The sequence below is a fragment of the Amblyomma americanum genome, chromosome 1, assembly GCF_052857255.1.
Source record: "Amblyomma americanum isolate KBUSLIRL-KWMA chromosome 1, ASM5285725v1, whole genome shotgun sequence".
Lineage (NCBI taxonomy): Eukaryota > Metazoa > Arthropoda > Arachnida > Ixodida > Ixodidae > Amblyomma > Amblyomma americanum.
The window spans coordinates 142102988-142130080 of record NC_135497.1 but is presented as its reverse complement, the minus strand read 5'-3'; the positions used below and the strand labels follow the sequence as shown (position 1 = coordinate 142130080).

General features: G+C 47.8%; 1 pseudogene; it reads left to right on the top strand.

The window, feature by feature from the left end:
- The first annotated feature begins 386 nt into the window (after positions 1–386).
- Positions 387–27060, top strand: LOC144113994 (tubulin beta chain-like; annotated as a pseudogene).
- Positions 27061–27093: the final 33 nt, after the last annotated feature.

Genomic DNA, 27093 nt, shown 5'->3' with positions numbered 1-27093 from the left:
ACGTAAGTTTTATCAAAGGGGCTGCGAATGCTGATCATGATGATAGCATCACAAACGCACTCCCAATGGTGCATGAGCGCTCGAAAACGTTCTGCTCTGTCGTGTAACGCAGCGGCATCGAAATGTTTTCGCCATTATGTCTATGTGCCTTTATGCGCATGCAGACATGCCCCATGTGGCGAACCCACAGTTCCCTGTTCGGTGGCGCTCGTCTGCTCCGCATGCGTTCAGCATTAGAAACTGCGTGGCAGACTCGCTGGCAATGTTCCAGTTCACGCAACGGTAGTAAAATACTGACGGCTGTAAAGAAAAAAAAACCTGGTTTGTATTTTTCAGGCGGCAAGTATGTTCCCCGTGCCATCCTCCTCGACTTGGAGCCAGGAACCATGGACTCCGTCAGATCGGGACCTTTCGGTCAACTGTTCAGGCCCGACAATTTCATATTCGGTAAGCGTCTCTTTTAGCTTCATATCTCCGTTGCTGTTTTAGCATGTACTGATCAAGTTCAGCTCAACGTCATCAGCTGCACGTGTGTGCGCAAAGGTTCGTGGGGAGCCGGGCTTAATTCTAGCCGTCCCTAGCCGGAAGTTTCTTGCAGCAGCTGCTCTTAGCCCATCGTAGTGTTCGTTAGGTTCAGCCACAGCTTAGGGTTAACAAAGGTAACTCGATTTGCTCGTACCTGTGCTCAGAATCGGCATTCATAGTCGGCTGTATAATCTTGGCTGTTTCCACTTTTTCGGTGGAAAATTCGCTGCGTACAAAATACAAGTGAACAGCAACTGAGGCGACCATTGCAACACGAAGCTTGCTGCCCTATGCGCCTGACATACGTTCCTGAGCGCTGAGTTTCCATCTTGAAATATGAAAAGTTATTTTATAAGGTCGGCGAATTTGATCTGAAGACCGCTTCACTATCATGCGACTGAAGAAAAACTCGCGTAGAAACAGGAAAGGTTTCAGCGCAAAGCGCCTTAGCGGCTACCTTTTTGGTCAACGCTTATTGGCTCAAAACAGCGGCTCCCAGCAGCGCGGGGATATGCAGGTGGCGTACATATGCGCGGTAACTTTCGCAGGCCAGAGCGGCGCCGGCAACAACTGGGCCAAGGGCCACTACACTGAGGGCGCCGAGTTGGTGGACTCCGTGCTGGACGTGGTGCGCAAGGAGGCCGAGAGCTGCGACTGCCTGCAGGGCTTCCAGCTGGCCCATTCCCTGGGCGGAGGCACCGGCTCCGGCATGGGCACGCTGCTCATCTCGAAGATCCGGGAGGAGTAACCGGACCGCATCATGAACACCTTCAGCGTCATGCCCTCCCCGAAGGTGAGCATTCGTCGTGACAGCTTCCGCGCCGCCGGCACGTGTCTTAAGCCAGGACAGCGTCAATACCAGCGAGACGCAAACTTTTGTGGAGGAAAAACGCTAAGCCGCCCGTGTGCTGTGCGATGTCAGTGCACGTTAAAGATCCCCAGGTGGTCGAAATTATGCCGGAGCCCTCCACTACGGCACTTCTTTCTTCTTTCACTCCCTCCCTCATCCCTTCCCTTACGGCGCGGTTCACGTGTCCAACGATATATGTGACAGATACTGCGCCATTTCCTTTCCCCAGAAAAACCAATTATTATTATTATTATTATTATTATTATTATTATTATTATTATTATTATTATTATTATTATTAAACTGCCGTCAGATATGAAGGCTTCACCACGTCCGCATGTGGTGACCTCAGCGAGCTTCTTTCTTTCTTGATGTCTACCTACTACGGTGGTATCGAACACCGCACTCGCGCGTGAAGATGCGAGACTTTACGTCACCCACCGCTGCTGCCAAACGAATGGCGCGAAAACAGCTGCAGAGTGCAAGCGCACGACGGCTGTGACCTTAAAGGGACCATGAAATGGTATACACTGAGGTTAGGAAAAGCGCACGAGCGATCGCTATTCCATCACTCGTCACCGAACAGCAAAAAAATTATAAGCTAGCTTCATTAAAAGACTACAGACATGTAAATTTAGTTACGCGTTTTATTCTTCCATATGATGCTTTAGGCATTATAATACATGGATCATCGTCTGGTATTCGCATACAACCGCTAAATCACTGAGTACTGAATTCCTTCCCTCATGCTGTTTCGGTTTCATCAACCGAACGATGGTTGTGGCATGTAGTTCGACTTTAGATCATGTGAGGCACGAAAAAAACTGCAACATAAACGCTGACACGTAGTTTAATTTCACTGTAACGCTTAAACAAGCCTGCTTCAAGAGCTGGAATGAAAACAAACGACGTATCAGCAGTCATACTGCCGTTTTTTTCCTGCCTCACGATACTCCAAGTCCAACTACACGTCCCAGCCATCGTTCGGTTGATGAAACCGAAACAGCATGAAAGAAGAAATTCAATTATATATTATTTATCAGTCGTAGGCGAAAACAACGCGGCGATACATGTATTCTAATGTCTAAAGCATCATTTGAAAGCAGAAAACATGCGAGCAAATTTTTGGTGTCTACAGCCCTTTAACACCGAAGATATCGGCGATTAAAAATGATGCTTCTTAGCTTCCCTCAACTCTTACACAACGACGTGCCGAAAAAAAAAATGGCTAGCGGTTTATCATTGCTAAGCACGAAATAGTGCGCGAAAGCATGGTGGGCCTCCCAAATTTTGAGGGTGGGCCAAACCCATTCTGGGGGTGTCGCATGTCGGTCCCGAACGTAGGTCAATTTTCAAATTTTAGGGGGTGGGCCAACTCTTATTTTTGGAGGTGGGCCAATTCCATTTCGAGACGAGGTGAAGCCTGTCTTCCACCTGAGCACAGCCAGATTCACCGGCAGTCGAATTCGGTCAAGGTCATTCGGAGGCAAATTTCGGGCTTCCTAACCATGTTTGGGACATTCTTCATGTGCCATATCAGGGCCGCCGTGGTGGCTGAGTGGTTATGGCGCTCGGCTGCTGGCCCGAAAGACGCGGGTTCGATCCCGGCCGCGGCGGTCGAATTCCGATGGAGGCGAAATTCTAGAGGTCCGTGTACTGTGCGATGCCAGTGCACGTTAAAGAACCCGAGGTGGTCGAAATCTCCGGAGCCCTTCACTACGGCGTCCCTCATAGCCTGACTCGCTTTGGGACGTTAAACCCCCATACACAATATACACCATCATGTGCCACACCATGTGTTGCTGTCCTTACCCTGCAGGACCATCCCCAGAATTGAGCTTCATTGCCATGCACACCCATTTCCTTACTGTGTCTGGCTGAGTCTTCATTTTCTCCGCGTGAGACATCGTCGAAATCGTTAGGGGTTGGCTAGGATTGCTTTCGTGCTAACAGAAAACAGGTCGGGGCTGCGCAATCCCGCCCACGCCACCTGAGCATGCCCAATGGGCAGTGGGCGTCAGGCTGCCCAGTGACTGAGGAGCGGCTTAGTGTGCTAAGGCAAAGAATGCGAGGTGAGCTGTCGCCCTAGCAGACTGCGAGTCAGTGCGAGCAGCGATTTAAATAGAAATTGTAAATTATAGACATGCTGCACCATCATCATCACCATAAGCCTGACTAGGCCCACTGCAGGGCAAAGGCCTCTCCCATGTCTCTCCTATTAACCCTGTCTTTTGCCAGCTGCGGCCACCGTATTCCCGCAGACCTGCTGCATGTTTGCAAACAAACAAGGTGTCACTGCAGTCGCTAGCGGGCTCGCGGTAGGCTTGTAGGCGCGTTGTCGGTTTCTGCGAATCACCAAGTGGTTGATGCTGTTAATGCTTTGAACTTCGTAATTTCTCGAAGTGCACAGGCTCGCGTTGACCACGTACAGCCTATTCAGAGATATTGTTTGGCACTGTGTGTTGTATATATGATCAATTGCGAAGAGAAAGCGTTGCTGCCGTTGATTTCTACGCTAGACGTGGAATAAAATAACCACTTTTTGACGCTCTGTACAAGCCGGAATAATTCCACTTCGGGATAGCAGTGAGGAGAAGCTCTGGCGTTGTTTCGGCGGAGCAGACGTGCGCTCACCGTCACTTGACACACGTGCCGCGCAGCGAGGCAAGTGGGGACAGCGTCGTGTCTCCAGTCTCCTCTGTCGCGTGTAAGCGCTGCTTTTCGCCACAAGATCATGCACCAACGAGGCCGATTTGTCACCTTATTAAAATGGCCAAACTGATCGCAATTTTTTTGTGCAGTAGAAATTTAGAAAATTACGCTTTTTAGATGTGTGGGCGTCGAAGATTGAGCGAATCGCACTTCTGGTGGCCTCGGCGCATCGCGAATTCCACGGGTTTCCGACGACGGTGCACCACTATCTTAGTATCACTTGGAAGCGGAATGATCAGAAGATCAGAGGTTCCATTTATTGCAGTGCCTCATTTCTTTGACCAAAAGAAAAAGCTACGAGGGTGAACGAAGCCAACGAGAGAATAAACTTTAAGGTTGGTTTTCTCAGCTTTCACGTTTTCTACGATTGGCATCACTCATCCCTTCGTAATTTCGTAACGAATAAAAATAGAATGATTATATTTGCTGCGAATGAATCCTGAGACGTTGATTTATTTATGGTTTTGTTTATGAAGGTTTAACGTCCCAAAGCAACTCAGGCTATGAGGGACGCCGTAGTGAAGGGCTCCAGAAATTTCGACCCCCTGGGCTTATTTAACGTACGCTGACATCGCGCAGTACACGGACCTCTAGAATTTCGCCTCCATCGAAATTCGACCGCGGCGGCTGGGATCGAACCCGCGTCTTTGGGGTCACCAGCTGAGCGCCATAACCACTGAACCACCGCGGTCCTGAGAGATTGAGTAGTGTAATAAATCTGACAATTTTTTGTACACATGCAGTAGCATGTTGAAGTTATTTTTCTAAGAAATGTGTTCACGTAAATATGCATGCTAGAGTTTAACTTTTGTTTGCATACGTACTTTGCATAAAAAAAAGAACAGTAGCGTCATCACACAAAGCAGGGCTTTGTGAACATGTTGGCATAAAACATTTGTGCACTTTCTACTTAATTATTCCACACTCGATGACTTGACGACGGTGTTAATTATAATAACCCAACATCTGTACCAGCCAGCTGAAAGTAAAGCACAGCACTGAAATTAGCATAAAAAGTTCACAGTTGTGCCAAATTTGGTTACATCTCATGCATAAATAACGAAAATACTTTCAATTTCCCCGTCTCCTCTCAATCTCGCTGCATTGTTTCACCCGACAGTTTCTGTTAGTGTAACCCCTAAATGAAACGTTTGCATAGCCGCCGCGGTGGCTCAGTGGTTATGGCGCTCGGCTGCTAACCCCAAAGACGTGGGTTCGACCTCGGCCGCGGCGGCGGTCGAATTTCGATGGAGGCGAAATTCTAGAGGCCCGTGTACTGTGCGATATCAGTGTATGTTAAAGAACCCCAGGTGGTCGAAATTTCCGGGGTGCTCCACTACGGCGTCCCTCATAGCCTGGGTCGCTTTGGAAAGTTAAAACTCCATAAACCAAACCAAACCAAACCGAAACATTTTCCTAGCAACGCAGGAGTCTGATTGAAAGACGCAGGGGCTCAAGCCGAAAAATTCCACTCGCCTCCAACTACGTGTGCTGGACGCAGCTTCGTGTGCTCTCATCTATTTGCGCTAGCTTTATGAGATACTTTGGAGGCCGTTGTCATGCGATGGCAAAAACGAAGACAAAAGCACGCTGCAACTCGGCCATATACCTGGGGTGAAGAAGAAGAAGAAGAAGAAGATTCGCTCGGCCTCTCGGCACCTCTTGGCCACCGTGAGACGACCAGCTTGGCTCTGTTAGGAGAACATCGTTCGACCCAGTGGCGTTCGTCCTGTTCATCGCTGCCCCGACGGCTCTGCTCTGCTGGGAACGATCGGTTAAGTTTCGGGTGGCTGATTGTGGCATTTTCTCTCTGCGTCTTTGCGCGGTAAGGCAGTAAGCCCGGACTATGTCCACCCAGTCTCCCGGCCAGGGGAGTTCCCTCTGGTCGGCTTCTCTGTCAACTGATCTCCTACCGTTGGAAGCTTTTTTGCGCAGTGGTGTCGGCAGTATCCCTGTCGCGCTGGTGCCTAAGGATGGTGGTGCTATCAGGATGAACAACCCTGGTGCTGTTCGGGCTGCTCTCCAGTCGACTACTTCTCATTATGAGTCAGGTTCGCCAGTTTGGACGTGGTGGGATTCTGTGCAGATCGCCAGACCTCGCCTGTGTAAGAGATTTACTAAACTCCTCATCCTTTGCCTCCCTTCGGGTAAGTTCTTTCATCCCTTCTCATCTGGCGTGCACGAAAGGTATTGTACGAGGTGTAGACTCTTCCCTGTCTCCGGCAGAGACTCTTGAGCTTCTGTCGGCTGCAGGTGTTGTTGCTGTGCACCGCTGTAGCCGGGATGTAAACAACGTGCGGATGCCCACTGAATCAGTGATTGCTACCTTTGCCGGCACTTCCTGCCCCTCTGAAATCAAGGCATGGCCTCTAATTTTTCGGGTAGACCCATTATCATCTCGGCCTCTGCAGTGTAACAACTGCTGGCGTTATGGACATAGCGCTGGCGGTTGCAAATCCAACTTGAGGTGTTGCAACTGTGGGGATGGTCAAGCAAAAAGCACCTGCACTGAGGAGAATGAGAAGTGTTGCCTTTGCGGTGGTGCGCACTCTGCAAACTACTCAAATTGTCCCTCTCGAGCTCAGGAAATTCAAATTCTGGAAATAATTGACAGGAAACGCTGTTCGCGCCGTGACGCTATTTCAGAGGTCAAAGAACGTGCCCGCGGTTATGCCGGTGTGACCGCTCGGCAAGGTGTCATGCTAGACTCAACGCTGTCCCAGGCAATTGCGGCTGCTGCGGAGGCTTCGATGTCTAAAATGGTAGAAAAGATTGTCGCAAGTGTGTCGGAGTGCTTTACAAATGTTCTAGAGACTCAGATTACACATGCCTTGCAGGCTAGTTTGGCACCTCTTTCGACAATTCCCTCTCCTCTTATCCGGTCTCAAATTCCAGTAGCATCACAACCCCAGGAACAAACTTCTGTCCCTTCCGCTGTACCTACCTCGGGTACTTCGAGGGATGTTGATATAATGTATGATTCCGAGATGGTGGAGCCTGATGCGCGGCTTCTTAAGCGCAGTGGGTCCCCCATGTATTATTCGTTGTCTTCTCAGGGCACCCAGCCCAAATCAAAGAAGAAGCAGCTTGGCACTAAACCCAAGGATACCATTTTGGAGCAGGCAGTTGCTGCTGCTAGACTTTCGCAACCATAGCGTCGTTGCGAGTTCTGCAGTGGAACTGTCGCTCTATTCTTTCCGCTTCCACAGATTTACACTGCCTTTCTACTCAGCTTAATCCGGATGTCATAATTCTGCAAAAAACGTGGCTTTCAACTGACAAACATTTTCATATCAAAAATTACCGGTCATTTCGCCTAGACCGCCAGTCAAGAGGCGGGGGTTTACTAACTTTAGTCTCTTCAAAATTTTGCCACAGGGCTGTGGTATCTCTTCAACAAATGTCTCCTGACTGTGAGATTTTGGCGATAGACTTTGTACTTCCTCGGTGCTCTCCATTTTCAATAGCAAATTGTTATTTCCCCAATAGAGTCCAGGATGTTAGACCTCTGGATTTTTTACTCGTAAACTGTAAAAACCCAGTTCTCGTGGCTGGGGACTTCAATTCTCACCATGTGTCTTGGGGTTTTAGGACTAATTCATGCGGCAAGCGCCTTTGGGACTGGGTTTCTGATCACAACCTGATGTGCTTAAATTCAGGATCGGCCACTTATCTTCGCTCACACACTCAATCTGTTTTAGATATCACGTTCATTAGTCCTGGAATTGGCGTAACAAATTGGTCGACAGTTGATAGCGGCACTTCAAGTGATCATATACCTATTCATTTTGATATCATATGTCGTGTTACTCCGGCGTCTTCTCAGTTGCGGTCACATGTAAATTATGACAGATTTCAGACGGCGTTGCGCTCTGCCCTTGCTCCATGGTCCAACATCGCCGAGGTCCACCAGTCAGTAAGAATATGTCTGGCTATTGAGGAAAGCCGTAAAAAGTCGGAGTTCCTGGTGAGGCCAATAAAAGGGAATTCTTCTAACTGGTGGAATGCGGACTGTACAAGAGATTACAGGCGGAGGAAGGCAGCATGGAAAAGCTTCTTCATAACCAATGTCCGAATAACTGGAGTGATTATAAATCTATTGCAGCCACCTTTAAACGCACAGTTTCTCGCGCAAAGGAAAAATATGACTCAGAACACTTCGATTATCTTTCAAAGGCGGACAACCGACGTGCACTATTCGGTTTTCTACGGTCTAGGAAACAGCTCATGTCCTCTCATAATTTTCAGTCATTAGTTATGTCACCTGTAGAAGCTATCCAGGCGGTTGAATTAATAGCCACAGGCCTGCAAAAGCGGTTCTCGTCTTTACTACCTATGCGACCATTGTTGTTTGCACCAGTCGTACCAAATGATAATGCCTCACAAGTAAATCTATCAGAGCTTTCACAAGTTGTCCAGAGATTGCCAGCTGCTGCTACTGGCCCTGATGGTGTTACCACAAAGATGCTCAAGTTTCTATTTGAAGAGTCTCCCAACTCCTTATTGCACCTAATAAACTACTCTCTCAAACACGCTTGGATACCTTCTGAGTGGAAGCTGTCCAAGGTGATCCCTTTACTTAAAAATCAGGGTGGAGGCTATGAATTGGATTATATTAGACCAATTTCTTTAACATCAAACGTGGTAAAGTTGATAGAAAGGTTGTTACTAATTCGGGTGTCAGCCATTGTGGACCGCAAAAGTATACTCAGCCCGTGCCAACTCGGTTTCCGGCCACGGTGTTCGATATGGAATGTACATGCTGATCTTGAGAGCAGAATTCTCCTTGCTCGTCGTCAACGCCTGGTCGCGGCTTTGGTTACGTTAGTTGTCGCCAAAGCTTACGACAGTGTAGAACACTCCATCCTGATACATAGGCTACAGTCTCTTCAATTTCCAGATTATATAGTTGCATGGATATCTGCATTTCTTCATAACAGGGAATTCTTTTGCGTCCATAGTGGTGTTCATTCAGAGAGGTACAGACAAACGCGAGGTGTAACGCAAGGAGCTGTTCTTTCTCCTGTGCTCTTTAATATTCTGTTAAGCTCAATTCCTCTCCACCGCCATGTACGCACTTACATCTATGCGGACGACATTGCGTTTTTTGCTGCTGCGCCGGATATACATTCTCTGTATGGTCTGTTGCAGTCATATTTGAATACACTTGAGCACTGGTTGAGCGCATGACACCTGAAGTTAAATGTTGGCAAGTGCGCTACTCTTGTTTTCCCTCTATTCACTCCTGTAGTGGTCTCTCTCACTTGCCAGTTAAAAATAATACCGCAGGTTCAATCCCTAAAATACCTAGGGGTCATTCATGACAACAAACTCACCTGGCGACCTCACATTGACCATTTCGCGGCGAAAGGGGCTCGTGCCGTGGGCATGTTACGGAGATTATGTCATCACCGGTACGGCATGCGCAGAGATGCGCTATTAATGATCTACATAATGTATGTCAGGCCAATTTTAGAATTTGGATCAGTGTTGTTTTCAGGCTCGGCTACATATAAACTTCGCCCTCTCGTCCTTTTAGAGAGGGAAGCACTTCGCATGTGCCTCGGCCTTCCAAAATTTGTGGCTATCAATGTGCTGTACCTTAAAGCCCGCATTCCGTCTCTCTTATCACGACTTCAATTTTTAACTGTGCAAACTTACTTCAGGATCTATGAATCCCATTTCCACCGTTCCCAAAGCATTTTCTGTTCTCAGCCGACCTCCTTTTTTGGTGTCCCCTGGTCTCGTTTCAATTCCCCTCAGGTAGTGTTTGTGCAAAGATTACTTCAGCCTTTAGATGTAAACATTTATGATATCCTTCCTGCGCTTCGGAATGGGCCCACTATACACATTGTTTTCGACGACATATTCCCCAAAAATGCAAAACTTTTGCCACCGAGTATTCTAAATGGCCTTCTAGAAGATCATCTGAGGACCCTACCAACCGATATAGCAATAGCCACTGATGCATCGCAATGCAATGAAAAAACGGGTGTGGGAATATTTTGCTCCCATTTAGACTGGTCCTTTTCTCTGCGCCTTCCAGATTTCACCCCTATTTTTCAAGCAGAGTTTCTAGCAGTTGTACTTGCTCTACGCAAGCTAGACCCCTCTATTACAGCAGTTGCAGTAATTACTGATTCTTTATCTTTGTGTTCGTCCCTCGCTGCACAGGTTGACGGTCCCATTTTATCAACTTTCTTATCCCTACTTCCTCCGCATTTGAGCCTTGTTCATTTAGTATGGGTTCCCGGCCACAGCAGTGTGACAGTAAATGAGATTGCTGATAATCTCGCAAAGGCTTCCCTCAGCGGCCCCGTGTTGCCAATCATCCCGGCTACAGCCTACATTACAGCATCTAGATTTCGGCGACGGGCGTTTTTAAGCACGCAAGACACATCACTTTTAACATCGGCGGATTATGAGCACCTTAAATATTATTGGAACAGGAAAATTCGTTGCTCTCGGCAGCTTGAAGTATCACTGACGAGGCTACGCTGCCGCATCCCCCCTCTAAATTTCTATTTACACAAGTCGGGTTTGGCGCTCTCTCCCCTTTGTGCATTTTGCCGTGAGCCAGAATCTATTGAACATTTTTGGCTGTATTGTCGCCGATTCAACTAACTGAGAAAAAGGTTGCTGGAGGAGCCCTTGCAGCATCTTGGCCTTAGTTTGAGCAGCCCGCTCTTGCTATCATTTGGCGCCACCACATTTGGGTTCAGCCACAGATCTGTTTGCACCGCTGTTCAAAATTTCCTGATAGAATCACACCGACTGCCTTGCTAAGTGTTTCAACCTTTTCTTTTCTATCAATTATTACATTTTGACTAAATCATTAATATTTAATCACTCTCTTTATTATTATTCTTAAAATTTTAAAATCAAAACACTCATCCCTTTTCTGTTCATGACGAAAAATTCACCGGTGTTATGCTCCCACGTGCTTTTCCTTTTTGTTAACTGCGTTCAGGTGAATAGCTACCCGATTCTTGGCCGATCCCCCAGTGTGGGTATGTGCCATCTTTTGAGAGGCTAACAACAACAACAACAACAACAACTCGGCAAAGAAGAAGAAAGGGCCCTTCTTTTCTTTTTAATCACTCGTAAATTTCACCCAAGGCAAAATAGCTTGGCACCATTTACCCTGTTCTATGGGGTCTCCCCACTGAACCCTGGCCAATCCCCCGTCGTGGGTATGTGCCATGTCACGAAGGCAACAACAACAACGGCCCTTAGTGTCCATTGTGCTGATACGACCCGACGCTGTTCTACGGCTGTTCTATGTCGCCTCCCGCTTCATCTGGCCTCGCTGCTGAAGCGTGTCTTGGTGCTGCTGATCCTGTAAACTCCTGGTGAGGCCGTTCCGCGAGTGGGGGATTTGGCCAGGTTTTTTCCCTTTTGGATGTAGGCTTCATGTTTCTTAGGCTTACGGACATGGCTATGTCTTCCTCGGGCACAGGTCCAGTAGCCTGGTTCGCCAGTTTGCCTAAATTCTTTTTGCCAAGCGTATCCCTGTGGCTCTGGTCCCTGTAGGAGATGGTTTAATTAAGATCAAAAACTCTCATATGATCCAGGAGCAGCTGAAGGCAGCGACCATTCGATATCTTGAGATTTCCGAGGTTCGACCATTTGCCAAAAGAAGAATTCTGTGCAAATCACCTGATTTGGATTGTGTTGCAGACTTGCTGCAGTGCACCTCTTTTGCCTCACTCCCGGTGAAAGCGTTTATTCCCGAGCAACTCGCCTGCGTAAAAGGAATAATCCGCGGTGTGTATCCCTCCGCTACGCCAGAAGAAATTCTTGGACTTCCATGATGCCGGTGTGGGCATCCTCTCAGTTTACCGCTGCAACAGAGGGTGGAGGCTCTCGTATTCCAACTGAGTCTGTTATAGCAACTTTTGCGGGCTCCTCTTGCCGATTGGAAATCAAAGTCTGGCCCATTGTCTACCGTGTTGACCCACTGCAGCCCCGTCCATTACAATGTAAGAACTGCTGGCGTTTTGGTCAGAGTGGCAAATCTTGCAAGTCGGCAACGTGCTGCCGCGTTTGCGGCGGTGCTCATGCTTCAGACGTCTGCACTTCTAAGTCTGATCTCGCAGCTGACGATCCCACCTGCCCAAAGATGAACAGTGTGTCTTGGACATTATTCAGCGCGATAGGTGCTCGCGCGCGGATGCTTATGCCCTACTTGATTAGAAGCATTGTGCTTTAAAGGTGAGCGTGCCCTTGGCCGGTTGGAGAGGATCAGCAACAAAAAATTTCGTATGCGTCGGGACACTTTGCTCTTTCTGTATAAGACATGTGTACTTGAATTTGGCTCTGTTCTCTTTTCTGGGTGCACAAGGTACAAGCTTGAACCCCGGTTTGTTATTGAGCGACGCGCTCTGCGCCTTTGCTTAGGTCTGCCTAAATCAGTTGCTAACGCTGCGCTGTACTTGGAGGCGCGGATACCTGATCTAAATTTGCGGCTCAGCTTCTCACTGTGCGGACGTTTTTAATGTCTTTGGAGCCTGTTCCTGAATTGGCTAACCCTATATTTACAACGAACCCATCTCTATTCTTTGGTAATTTTTGGCCTAGGTATAAGCTTCCTCAGGTTGTGTTCACTAATTCCCTGCTGTCAAAAATTTCTGTATCAATAAATTCTGTAGTACCAGTTAACCACCGCCGGGCTGATACTGTAGTCCCCTTTGACGACACCTTCCCAAGGAATGCTAAGAATCTGCCTGCAAATGTTTTAAATGGGCTTATTAAGGAGTGTCTGGATAATTTCCCTAACCATACTGCCGTTTTTACAGACGCCTCCCAGAAAAATGAAAAAGCAGCCATTGGCATTTACTCAAGGGCTCTTGAACAGAGTTATTCATTTCGGGCTCCTGACTATACCCCTATTTTTGTCGCCTAGTTTCTGGCCATTGAGTTGGCCTTAATAAGGAATCCCTGCAGTATCTCTCAGGTTGTTATACTTTCAGACAGCCTTTCCGTCATGATAGTGCTCGAAAAATCGAGAGATACTCCTATGAGCCGTTCCCTTCAATTTCTTGTTCCACCACATATTACAAAAGTACGCTTTCACTGGGTCCCTGGGCACTGTGGCATTGCTTCTGATGAGAGAGTTGATTTTTTTGCAAAGTCCGCCCTTGGTGGACCTATTGTCCCGTTCGTCCCTAATACTGTCTACTTGACTGCAGCCAGCGTCTCCACTACTTGAGCCATGAGCCTCTCCTTGCTGCAGCGAATTTTCAACACCTGGCATTTCCTTGGAGTGCGCGGATGTGCAGTTCAAGGCAATGTGAAGTGTCCACGACCCTACTGCGCTGCAGAATACCACGACTAAATCTCTACTTATGTCGATCAGGGATATTTCTGACCACCCTATCTGAGTCTTTGGCGAAATTGAGTCCATAGATCACTTTTTCCTCTTTGCGGTTAACTTCTCGCCGTACAGCTTACTTAGAGATCCCCTCGCTCGACGGGGGCTTGCTCTATTTATTCCGATTCTCCTCTCCTTCGGGGCAAGCGCCAAGGGATATGCATTGAAACCAGTGTGCGATTTTATTCACGAATATATAATTGCATCAGGTAGATTCCTCTGCTAGAATGAGAATTCCCTGCTTTTTCATTTCCGTTTTTTTTTATCTTGATTTTTAATCAAAATTCGAGTCAAGGTCACAAAATTATCCAATTACACCACTCCTTGACCATGAGTGCGTTTGTATCAGCATTGCACCCTGGCCAATCCCCCGCCGTGGGTATGTGCCATTAAGGCTGAGGTCATCATCATCGTCATCAACTCGGGCAATGCGATCGCGGCTGCTTCTTTCCAAACAAGCTTCGCGATCATGCACCGCCTCATGAAACAGCTTATGACATACGATGCAGTGAAAAAGCACGTGGCTTTTAGCACACGTACAGAAACATGCCAACGTGGCCGTGCAAAAACGACACAATTTAGCAGACTTCTTTCTACACAGACCAAGTAATTATGTCGGCCATATTAAGAAATGGCCTGAAGTGAATATTAAGTGCCATGAACGCGGCTATATATGATCGTATAACTTCCACACACGTTTAAACATCATCTGCTATCAACAAAAGACCGCATTCCTTGGTGGTGATTCAGCCTGTCAGCGCCCAGTGAACACCAAAACGGCTCGACGTGATAATTACGTGCGCAGACATTTGTGTTTTTTTTCCCTTAAGCAATTATAAGCGTACTATGCTGATGTTCAGGAGAATGAACGCAACTCCCCAGCTACGAAGTACATTGCCTGGAAGCGGCGATCGAGGCCCAGACTTCGCGCTTTACTACCGTGGCCCATTCCTTAATGCGGTATCTATCAGCGAGAAACATATCGAGGCGCGGGCATGATGCAGTTGCGCAGTCCCGCCAGCAGCTGCAGCAGCTGGTGGGCACGGGCAGGCGGAACCTATTTTGCCTGCCGTGCCAAAGGCGCTACTGACATCAGCGCCACCGCATCTGCATGACGTCGGGGCGTGAAGGAGGTGTGTGTAGGGTCCACGCAGAGCTTTTGAATTTGACTCGAAATAATACTGACAAAGGCCACCTCTACTGATCGCTGCCCTAGAATTTGACCATCAAAATAATTTCTTGTCCCTTTAATGCTCGACAATGGTAGCGAGAAATCGAAGAATCACAGTGCTTAAAAATGAGAAAATTTTTCTTGTGCATAGATGTGGTAGGCTTTGCACCACGTCGACAGAAAGTGCGAATTCAAGCGCATTCAAAACTGCAGGTCTCCGACACCGTCGTCGAGCCCTACAACGCCACCCTGTCCGTGCACCAGCTGGTGGAGAACACCGACGAAACCTACTGCATTGACAACGAGGCGCTATACGACATCTGCTTCCGAACCCTGAAGCTCACCACTCCCACATACGGGGACCTCAACCACCTGGTTTCTGTCACAATGTCCGGAGTCACAACATGCCTCAGGTGACGCTTTCTTTTCTCAGGAATCGTAGTCTATTACTGTCACTCGACATCTCTATATGCGAAGCTGTAGTGAGTGGCACCGATCACTGCCGTCGAAGAATGGCCCGATGCCCACAATGGCCACAGGCGCTTAGGCCTGCAAACTACTTCACCACACCTGAAGAGGGAATAGCTTGTGTTGTGTATAACTTCGTAGCACAATTGGGGACATGAATGGCGCGGCGCCTGCAGGCCCTTGTTCGCGGTGCTTAACGCAAAAAAAAACAGTCTTAAAGCAACTTAAGTAACCATACACACGCAGGTTTCCCGGCCAGCTGAACGCTGACCTGCGCAAACTGGCTGTCAGCATGGTGCCCTTCCCGCGTCTGCACTTCTTCATGCCCGGCTTCGCACCACTCACGTCCCGAGGCAGCCAACAGTACAGGGCGCTGACCGTGCCAGAGTTGACGCAGCAGATGTTCGACGCCAAGAACATGATGGCCGCCTGCGACCCCCGCCACGGCCGCTACCTGACGGTAGCCACCATCTTCCGCGGCCGCATGAGCATGAAGGAGGTCGACGAACAGATGCTTAACGTCCAGAACAAGAACTCGAGCTACTTTGTCGAGTGGATCCCGAACAACGTCAAGACCGCCGTCTGCGACATCCCACCCCGTGGCCTCAAGATGTCTGCGACGTTCATCGGGAACAGCACGGCCATTCAGGAGCTGTTCAAGCGCATTTCAGAACAATTCACTGGTCAGTCATTTATCAGAATTGCTCGAATTACATTCTACTCACAGCACAGCCTGCAGTTCACACGTACAATCTGCAGTTGCATAGAGCGCCTACATCATCGTTCAAGGGCAACTTTGGGATTATTATTTTTTTTTAATCTTAAGGTGGCGCTCCCGTAATATTGCTTAAAGCCCTCTCTGTTCGTTGCAATCTGTTGTTAATAGAACTGTGAGTAAAACAATCATCAAAGAGCAAAAAGCAGAAAACCTAAACCAAAACAGGGGTGTGTTGGATGCGGTGTTCTTTTGTGACAAAGATGACGCCACAAACAGTGTCGGCAAAACTTTTGTACGCGCATTTCACTGACAAACCACAAGCTGCAAGGAACGACCCCGTTGATTAAACATCTCAGATGACAAGCGCGACATTTCCCTGTTCACCAAGCGCAGACCGTGTATCAAGGAGGGGTAATGTTTCCGACGTTACAAATTTAGCAGTGCCCGTAAAAATCACTCATAAAGAGGTAACGAAGCGGCCACCTTTAAAGAGACTCTGAGGACAAATTCAAGTTGGCCTGTATGGAAATGTAGCAGCGTTCTAATTGCGAAAGACACTTTTATCACTAAAAAACGGAGCTTCTACCACTAAGGCTAGGCGAAAGGGAAAGAGATGGGCATTTGTTCCCGTGCCGTGGGGAGTGAGCTACCTCAGACCTAGAGTCACTCTACTCAGACCTAGATACCCTACACAATCTCTAGAACTTCCCCCATTCAACCCTGCGCACCTCTAACCCGAAGAGTGGACAACCCAAACGGGGACAAAGGTCCGTCCCCTTCCCTAGCCAGGTAAAGGTCAAAAAATGAAATACAGATGTCGCCATCACCGACCGTTTTTGCAAGCAAACTACAGTGCTTGAAGAGTTTTCTTCCTTTTTTGTTTTTTGGTCGTGGATCCCTGAGGCTAGTCTACATCGCTATTCACTAAGCGGTGGTCACGAATTTCTCTTGTCTTGACGTCACGAGTTTGAATCGAGAAGCGGGAAAATTTTTAAATCCAATTTTCTCGACATAATGCGTATTTTGTTGCCGGATAAACATCTACATACCCCATAAAGAGCCGAAAATCGATTTTTACTAAAAGCAAATGTCGGATGTAGTTACGCCCTTTAGATGGCGAGCGTGTGTGAGCACTCCCTCCTCACGCTAATCCGCTCCGCCGCTCAGCATACAAAAGAAAACTTGGATTATTCCACTTCTGTTGCAAGTTTAGGCAGGCCTATTTTTGGACGCCATCGCTCAATCCGATCCTCATGATCGAGAAAGGCGCTTTTTGAAATCGGATACTCAGGAATTATGGACAAAAGTATTTTTAAGCGGGAAGCCGTTCATGAACGCAGTTTTCTCGTATAATGCAAGATTTCACTAAAACAATCAATATATCCGCAGATCACCCGAGGCAGTCTCTTAGTTTTTTTTCTATTCACGTTTTCGCTATCTTCAAAAACGTTCCGGTGCGATCGCAAGAAACACTTTAAAAGGAAGATTTTGCTACATATCAGAATAATGGACCATTACCTTCAATATTTCCTTAACAGTGTCTTACAATTTTCCAATTTTCAAAATTTTTGCCGGAGAAAGCTGGGCTGGGTGGCGCAGAAACAAAAATCCGAACAGCTGGGTAACTTGGTGGAAATAATTCGTACGGATAGAATTTAACTAGCTGTATAAATTCCGCTGCAATTCGTGAAAGCCTACAAAAACAACTAATATTCGTGGTGCCCGTCTTAATTTGCAGCCATGTTCCGCCGCAAGGCCTTCTTGCACTGGTAAACTGGGGAAGGCATGGACGAAATGGAATTCACCGAAGCAGAGTCCAACATGAATGACCTGGTGTCCGAGTACCAGCAGTACCAGGAGGCCACAGCCGACGACGAGGGAGAGTTCGACGACGAGGACGCCCTCGCCGACACTGCCTGTGACACCGCCACCGAAATTCCCATTTGGCTTGCAGAGTTCCGATTAAATAAACGATGTATATTAGGCAAGCCAGGCTACTGGCCATGGCGAGCATTTGGTTTTACTAGAAAAAAAAATTGTTTGGTGTGACGCAACACGAAACGATATATATTCGCAATAAAGTCCCAGCATGAGTTGGAAATAACGGCGAGAGCAAGGCTGTTCTATCACTTGGAGGCGTGTAAGCTCCTGTTCTTGTTGCTTGGCAAAAAGAGGGCGCCGCTACTGATGGTGACAGCGCTCCATAGCGCCACAACGAATGCAAGTATGCTGGCGCTACCAACGCGAACGAGGACGGCTTAAAGAAGCCTCGGAGAAGTTGCATGTTATATACAATTAGCAGCTGATCATCAATTTAACCGTAGGTGAAATCTCCGCGACGTGCGGCACGAAGCGCGGTGGTTGCACCATGTGCTCGTATACTGATATTGGGAGGGGGTGGAGGATGTTCGCCCCCAATCCTCAAAGCGAGAGGAAATTTTATACAGGAAAACCATGCTGAACTCAATTTAGTTTTACAAAAAAAAGTCGAAGAAATGCATGGTTCAAACGGACCTCCCCCCGCCCCCCCCCCCCCAACCGCCCTCTCCAAGAGTGACCCCTATCCACGCCCGGTACCGGTGGACCATCAGAACAGAGTTGGATTAAATGCTTCAACGGTTGTTTTCTCATAAATGCGTTTGACCGGCGCAGCTGTTGAACGCTTTCGCGATTGAGTGTAGACCATGGTGTAAGAAAATATTCTTACACCACGGTGCAGACACTCCACCAGCACCTGTGCGGAGCGTGCTCGAACGGCTATTGGGTGTTCGCGGTGACGTACACGCGGTAGGGTCAAGACCAATTTCCCAATCATCTCATCTCACAGAATCTGAGCACCAGGCCAGGGGAACATTAGAGACCGATGGGTACGGGGCGGCAGGGGGTCGAATCCCGCACCTCCCGCAAACAAGGCGGATGGCATGCGCTAGGGCACCGCTACGGTGCACGCCACAAGTGAGCTTCCCTGTAATTAAGAGACTGCTCGAACGCGGAGTCCATAACATTACAAGAACTTCGAGAGGTCCACATACAAGCCCAGAACCTTTGATTAAGTGCTGCCGGACGACACATACTCAATCAGCAATAGGCCTGCATCACTATCTCCGCAAACAATACATCACTAAGAACACTCCCTACCCAGATCTGCACTTCGATCCATGTCAAACCATTACCGAGGAACATGCACCCCCACCGTAATCAAGGTCGGAGAAAGGCGCGCGAGGCAGCGCGACATAAATGGTATGGGGATGCGTTTGGGTGGATGCCACCTGCGATGAGCATGGAGCCACTGCGGTTGTCCGCAACCCCCACATAGCCTCCCTAACTTTCGAGCTTCCTTCAGGCACCACCCCTGAGGGAGCCGAGAAGACCGCTATTGCTCTGGCATGCACAAATGTCGGTTACATCATCAGTGAGTCAAAAACAGCCATTCTAAACTATGCCAGGAACAGGGTTCACCACCCTGCACAATCCCTGGTGCACCCCCCCACCTATTCTAACACGCTGAGCTCATCTGAATGCTTGCGCACTTGGGAAATCCCAGCAACGAGGCCGCCGACTGCTTAGCCCGAGAGTCTAGATGTCGGGCACAGGCGGACCTCGTGGGGAATTTCTCGAAGGAGCGTATGCACTCGCTTGCTGAGCTCACCACAAACTCCCGCGCTGAGTGCCCTCATCTCCCGCCACCCCACCCATCCCTTACTACCGCAAAGAAATCAGTCTGGCGTCCCCTGCAGACGCACACGCTACTTACACCAGCCCATCTCTATAAATTTAAGCCGGTACCCCCATATGCACCTTGTGCTCCCGCCCCAAGGCCACTCTTGCACACATCCTCCCGTCATGCCCGGCGTCCCTTCCCCCCGCCGGGCTGGTGCCTCTCCGAACCTGGGAGGACTAGGACACCTCGGACACCATAGGGACAGGAACTGCCGCAACGTTTATGCCTATGGTTTGTGTGTCATGCATGCTCGCCTGCGGCCTACTTGGAGCTGCCACTTGATTAGGAAGCCAGCGGTTAACCTTTCTATAAGTGTTCCAGTTGGAATGCCCCTCCTATTCCATTTGAAGCTTGCAATTGGTTCCAAGTAAATAATGGGATATTTTACGATTGGAAGCAAACAATTTGTTTTGTGTGGGCCGGCATTACAATTGGACGCTCCAACTGGCCTTCCAATGGGTTCAAAATATACATGGGAGGGCACAACCAATTTTAATGGCCGCCTTCTTAGATTCGAGAAACCGAAACTATGCCGCCTGTTCGTCCCCTGACGTCATACTCACATAGTTCTACCTGAATCATTCCACGCCAAACATCCCAGGCGTTGCGCTCGACCATCTCCAATTTGTTCAAAAAATTCGTGGAAACATCGTATTGTGCGTAATGAAAGCCTGAAGCATTTTTGCCTAAAAAATTTATTCGTGAAGTGAGGGAAGATTGAATATTCAGAAAAAATGAGAAAACAGGCACTGCTAAATAATCAAATATTTAGAAAACACTCCAAAAAGTTTTTCATTGACATTTGCACAGATTCTGTCTTTCGATACAATTCGGAGCATGCTGCTTTACACGGCATAAATATTTTTTTAATCGAAAAAAGTATGAAAATGTGTCATTTTTGATATTTTTTGTTTTAAATATGAACTTTCTCTCGGAAATTCTGGAATAGCCGTTTTGTTCTAGTAGATGTCCAGTACCTATAATAAATTTTACAGGTGATGAAACTGCGGATGCAGAAGGAAAAAATCTAGTTGCAAAAAGTGAATTTTGAGCCAAAACGCTCGTTAATTTCACCCTGAGGTGGTCCAAGTAAAATTACAAACAATAGCGGATTACGTAAAACAGCTTATTGCCTTCCATTTCTGAAGTTTTTATTGAGGTAATTTTTGTTTAAAGCGAGGAAATAATTTTTAAAGTTGAGCTCTCGGGCCGTAAGTTGCGTCGTCTCTTAACGCCTCTTCACCGCAGAGCACGATACTGCCGACACTGTAGCCACGCGAAACCTATAGTCCTTGTTCTTAAGTGAGGTTTGCACTGCAGGCAAGCATGGGAACACTGAGTAGTTGAACAGGTGTTCGTGGGAAAAGATTTTCTTAACGCTGCTAGGGCGGCACATGCCCAAGTGGGCTAGCTGTTTGGTGTGATTCTGTCGCAGTCAGTCATTCTTGTCGGCGCCATGAAAGACGTAATCAGCAGCATAAGAGCTTGTGAGACACCGATCTGGAAATGACTAGAACGATGCAGTGTTGAAACAATCCGCGACGCAGTAGCACCATGTGGTACCTGACCCTTGTGGCCGTCAGATGCTCATGTCCGGTTGTTTCCGTTGTGATTAGTTTGTTGTATTTGATTTAATCAGTGCAATTTCTACATTAATACTCCAGCGACAACTATAGACGAGACACTATGCTGGTGAAGCACCTTCATGCGAGCGACGCACCTATGCCAACGCCTGATAAACTTTTCAAGGCCTGTGCCCTCTCTAGCGACGTCAGCACCCACCGTCCTACCTGGGCATTGCCATTGCCTGCGGCTGCCTCCGGTTCTCCATACCGGCCTTTAAGTCCCGTCGCCTCCCGGCTCATTTTTCCCCTCTTGTTACACGCAGCTAGTTCGTCGAGCCAGTCGCCTCGTGGTCGCTTCAGTGCTGTTTTCCTTGCGCCCGTTCTGCGACATGCGGGCTTCGACATGCCTAACAAGTATTGTGTACCTATGTGCTCAAGCAACTACAAGACGGGGAACAAGGTTCAAGTGTTTCCTTTGCCAAAGGATGAACAGCTTTACAAGTGGCTCAGTGCGATTCCCCGAAAGGATTTTGTGCCTACTGCCAACAACAAGGTACGAAGTCATTTTCTCTACTGTTGCCACAAATGAACAGTATTTAAGGGAGCCATGACAAAAATTAAGCTTCACCTCGATATTAGATTGTACTGCATTGGTAATGTGGTGCGTCGTACTTTTGCTATTGTAAAACAGGTGTGCGCCTTACACTTCCATGCATCCTGCCTTGAACATACCTCATCGTACACCAATCCCCGGACAGGAAAGGTGTTCGAAGTCCCTCTAAAAGTGCCACACCTGCGTCTTGGGTCAGTGCCATCCTAATTCCCTGGCTGTCCCTCGTACCTGTCAAAGAAAGATGCCGTGCCAGCAAGGAGCTCCCCAGATGCCGAAAAAATGCGCCGGGAGGCAAATGTCTCGCTCGTGCTATTGAAGTGTCAGCAGCCTGCTGTCGACAAGAACAAATGCAGTGCAAATTTTCATCTCTGCATGAAATGATGGAGCGCTTAAACGTCAAGTGTGTCCCGGTTGAATGGACTATTATTAATCACCCAAACTGTAGCATGTTCTTGAATATTGCAAATGAGAGTGCGCTGGTCCTACAGTGTTCTGTTACTGTTTTCGCATATCTTCGTATCACGGCGTGTTTTCACGGCAACTCAGTGAAACGTTTAGGAGATTTTGTCGTGCCTGACGAAATCGGTGACATCAATGTCCTACTTGACATATTAAATAAGCTACAGCAGATTTCTGACGACAAAGGTTCATCTGATGGCCTTACTGACCTGATAGTAAACCTCATGGAAAAGATTAAGGAAAGCGTCCGCAAAAACAGAAAGGACTCTGTTAAACTTCTGAGGGAACAAGTGTTGTTGCTTGAGAGTGACTGCAGTACTCATCTCAAACAATGGTGCTTGCTTGCATCTGCATACTATATCTCCTCATGCATACAAGTTTTTGAGGGGCTCTGGTTGTTTGACTTTGCCGCATCCGAGTACCATTAGAAACATCTGCTCCTCTTTCCACCTATCACCTGATAACGAATCAGGTGATCAGAATTTTCTTAAATACATTGGCCAGAGGTTTAATAAATTGAAATCGCATGAGAGTGCTGTTACTTTAATGGCAGACGAGATTCACGCTCAGCCATTTATGGACTTTACGATGCCGCATAAGGTGAGGATTATTTACCCACATCTAGACGATGCAACGCGACCCATGTTTTACATCATTGACGCTGTGTAACTGTTAAAGTGTGCTAGAAATAATTGGCTTAACTAAAGAAATCCTAAAGCCAACTTTTATTTTCCTATGTTTAACCTCACTGACAATTCCGTCCACCCTGACATTATACAGTGGGCATCATTCAAGGATCTCAGAAAGCTTCACAAACTTGAATCTTCTCAGCTCTTGAAGTACAGTTATAGGCTGCCTTCGAAGGCTTTAAACCCAAGCAATTTACAAAGGCAAAATGTTAAACTAGCCTTACAGGTTTTCAACATCTTTGTGGCTGAAGCCTTCGACATGCACTGCGATTTTCCTGTACTTTCACGTGCGAAAGAAACTGCCAACTTCATCAGAATAATTATTCATTGGTGGATGGTAGTTAATGTGAAGATGCCACACAAGGGCTATCACTATCGCGACGTATACGAAGAGCCAATTTCATCGTTGAATGATGACCCTAAGCTATCCTTTTTGAAAGCCTTCAAAATCTGGCTTGACGTATGGAAATTTTATAAACACGAGAATTGCACGCCACAAAGAAAACTTTTAATGCTCTGTGGCATTCAGCATATGCTCTACTTGAATTCTCAAAGTATTGCGTCTATGAGCTCGGTTTTAAGTACGTGCTACTCGGAAAAGTGCAAACAGACGGCCTAGAGAAGAGGTTTCTTCAGTACAGACAAATGGCTGGCGGTAACTACCACATCAGCATCCGACAGCTTCACGAGTGCGAAGGCAGAATTCGCCTCCAAGGCACGCTTCCTGTGATGTGCGCCGGTGACTTCAGCGACGATGAGGTCGGTTGTTTGTCAAGTGCTGCACATTCCTTCAAAATTGCTGAGTTTACAGAAGGTCTGAACAGTTTGAGTTCACGCGCGCCTGTGTTTGGCTATGTAGGTGCTTTTGTGCTCATTCTGTAATGAAAGCCTTGAACTGCGATTTCTGCCGAGAGCAGCTTGTTATGGACTGCGAAACAACAGAACATGATGATGCCGATGTTCACTCTTTGGTATCTATAGCTTGAATCGAGGCAGGCTGGAATTCCCAAGTGCATGTGTCGTCACTGTCGTGATGCACACCGGGGTAATTGCAAAAAAAGCTATTACAACCAGAAAATGCCACAATGTTTCTCCAACACAAAAACCAGAGGAATGTTGTTCAACAACTGGTTATCGAATCGCTGCCAGAGTTTGGCGACCTTGTGACATGCTTGAATGGGCACGTCAAAAAGTATGCTTTTTTCTCGCACGCCACAAGCCTGGTCCAACACTCCATGTTAGCATGCGCTAGCTGCAAAAAATATCACTGTAATTTTTTACTTACTAAAGTTAACTTTTTGGTTACCAGTTTACTACTGGGAACAAAAGTTTCCCGGACGAGAGTTCTAGGAAAAACGTTTATTGTAGATCCACCTCGCTACCCAGTCGCCTGATATTGTATGAAGGCATTAAAGGGACTATGCAATGAATAAAAAGTCACTTGTAAATGTTTTCAATGCTTAGAAATGATGCTAAGAAGCATTCACACCAAGTATGAGTCTTCAGAACTGAGCCAGCAATTTATTATGAACTTTTAAAAACCGTGTTTTTCAAAATTCGCGGGCCGATTGGTGTACTCGCAGTGACCAATTTTGGAACTAAAATCGTGGAACAAAGACGTCACTGTACCATGACGTCGCCAGGCCACCACACACTCTCATTCGCTGGAGCCACGGCAGCCACGACGTCATGGGCACACTTCCGGTAGCCGTAAAAATCACCTTCTCGTGCCGCCGCGCGACCCTCTCGCACAAGAGCGAGCCAGGGCATTGCCTTCGCGCATATGGTTTCAATTTTCCTCTGCAGCCTCCGTCGGGAGTTCCGGAGCCACTCGCACGGCTATTCGTGGGCACGCATGGGGCTAGATGCCCATCGCGGCCGTAAAAACGAGCAAACGCGGTTCGTGTTCTCGCCTGCGCTGACGATGTGGGCCCTCGCCATTACACAGAAGTTCCGTATGGTGTTTGGCGCCAATGTTACTTTTGGGAAATTTCCGAGGTGTCGTTCTGGACCGCGGGGCACGAATTATCTGCAGAGGCGATGATCTGCAGTGTTGGGGAACGCCGCAACAGTAGGATCCTCACCGCTCGCCAGAGGTTGTAGAAATATACAACCAATAGGAAATGCGTGGAACGAGCTGCAGCTGCCCATAGCTACCAAAAAACGTGCAGTAATTGATTTACCCCTCGAAGTGACGGTATTATCAGAAACCCGGTGGCGGCCTGAAGAAGCCGAGCATCTTGTCGAAAGATGCTTTTGTGACCATTAAAAAACTGTTGAATCACCGGCGGTGCTGACATTCGAACCCAGTACGTCCTGTGTATACGGGGCATATGCTGTATGCTACCAGGCCCTCACTGCGATTTTTGAACAGGAACTCCGATTTCGCGAAACCAATGAGTGCACTTTTTGGGGACGGGACGTCCTCATCTCGTTTTTATACATAAATATTTGTTTCATTTCTGACTTCCTTCCACCAGGAGTCCGATCCCTTTTATTTAGATTACTCGCAGCCAACTTTGTTAAAATTGGACTGGATGTGACTGGAGGCAGTTCTGAAATGAGGTGCAAGAAATGAGGTGCATGTAAATGTACCACCTGTTGCAAAACTTCCTAGGCCGATGCACCCGTGGCCGGAATATGGTCACACGCGTACGGTTTCGTTCATTTCTTGGCGGGAACTTGTGAATGTCAGCGGAATTCGTCCTCGACATTTTAAACGGCAAATCTATATGCTGTATCAGGGATCACCGTAACATTGTTCGCGCGCACTAAGGCCACGGACGCCATGACCTGCGAACTGTCGCAACATGTGTGCATGCGACGCAGCAGCCGTCAGGCACGGCCGCCTTTGTTGGATACATGCGTCTGCTTATCTGAAAACAGCGCAACGGACGCGGACAATGAAGGGAGTGGACACAAACTCAGCAGTATGCGTCCACTTTTATCATTGTCCGCGTCCTTTTCGCCGTTTTAAGATATGAAGAGCCAACTAGACCGCACCTCTACCACTGTATGCTTATCTGAATTTGGAGATGATAGGCGTCTCGCACCTTGTGTTCTCTTCTAAGCATTTATCCATGTTTAAACGTTTTTCGCGCCAAAAGAACAAAAACAAAAAGGCATGCCGATAGCTTATTTCTCTTGATCGTTTCTTGCGGCAGAGGTGACGTGATGGCGCAGGTACCATTCAGCGATTGGCTGAATTTTCTTTTTTTTTTTGCTTTAGCTTGCCCTCATTAACGAAATGCTCTTGCTTGACTTGCGCGTGTTCTCGGCACCTGTAGATTCTCGTCCGCGAGGGGGCAATACTGGGCAAGCGAGTAACGTAAATGATGGCGAATTTGAAACCCCGCCGTGGTGGCTCAGTGGTTAGTGCGATCGGCTGTTGGAATCGAGGACGCAGGTTCAATTCCAGCCGCGACGGCCGCGTTTCGGTGGATGCGAAATGGAAAAGACCCATGTGCTGTGCGATGTCAGTGTATGTTAAAGAACCCTGGGTGGTCCAATTTACTCCGTGCAGCTAAAGGCGTTTGGCTCTGCAGCAGCAGCTAGGCAGGAAAGGGACACGTCCTCAGCCCTAGCAACACCGCACCGTCTTTTCAACTCCCCATTTAACTACTCCGCTCTCATAACCCGAATAACGAAGAACGCACTCCACACGGCACGGGTACAAACGCCGTACTCTTTCCTTTTCGTGCTTAGCCCCTGCCTCATGAAAACCGACCGAAGCGACTGGCTGGAGGGGCTTTAAGAAGAGCATTCGCCGCTACATTCTTGAGTTTTAACAGTCTATAGTTGTTTTTTTGGCACATTTCTTTCGACACATACTATTTCCTCATTGAAAATTTTGACGAGAAGCATGACGGACGAATACCGTATGTGTTCTAATAGCACACCTACTGTGCAAACGTAAGTTTTATCAAAGGGGCTGCGAATGCTGATCATGATGATAGCATCACAAACGCACTCCCAATGGTGCATGAGCGCTCGAAAACGTTCTGCTCTGTCGTGTAACGCAGCGGCATCGAAATGTTTTCGCCATTATGTCTATGTGCCTTTATGCGCATGCAGACATGCCCCATGTGGCGAACCCACAGTTCCCTGTTCGATGGCGCTCGTCTGCTCCGCATGCGTTCAGCATTAGAAACTGCGTGGCAGACTCGCTGGCAATGTTCCAGTTCACGCAACGGTAGTAAAATACTGACGGCTGTAAAGAAAAAAAAACC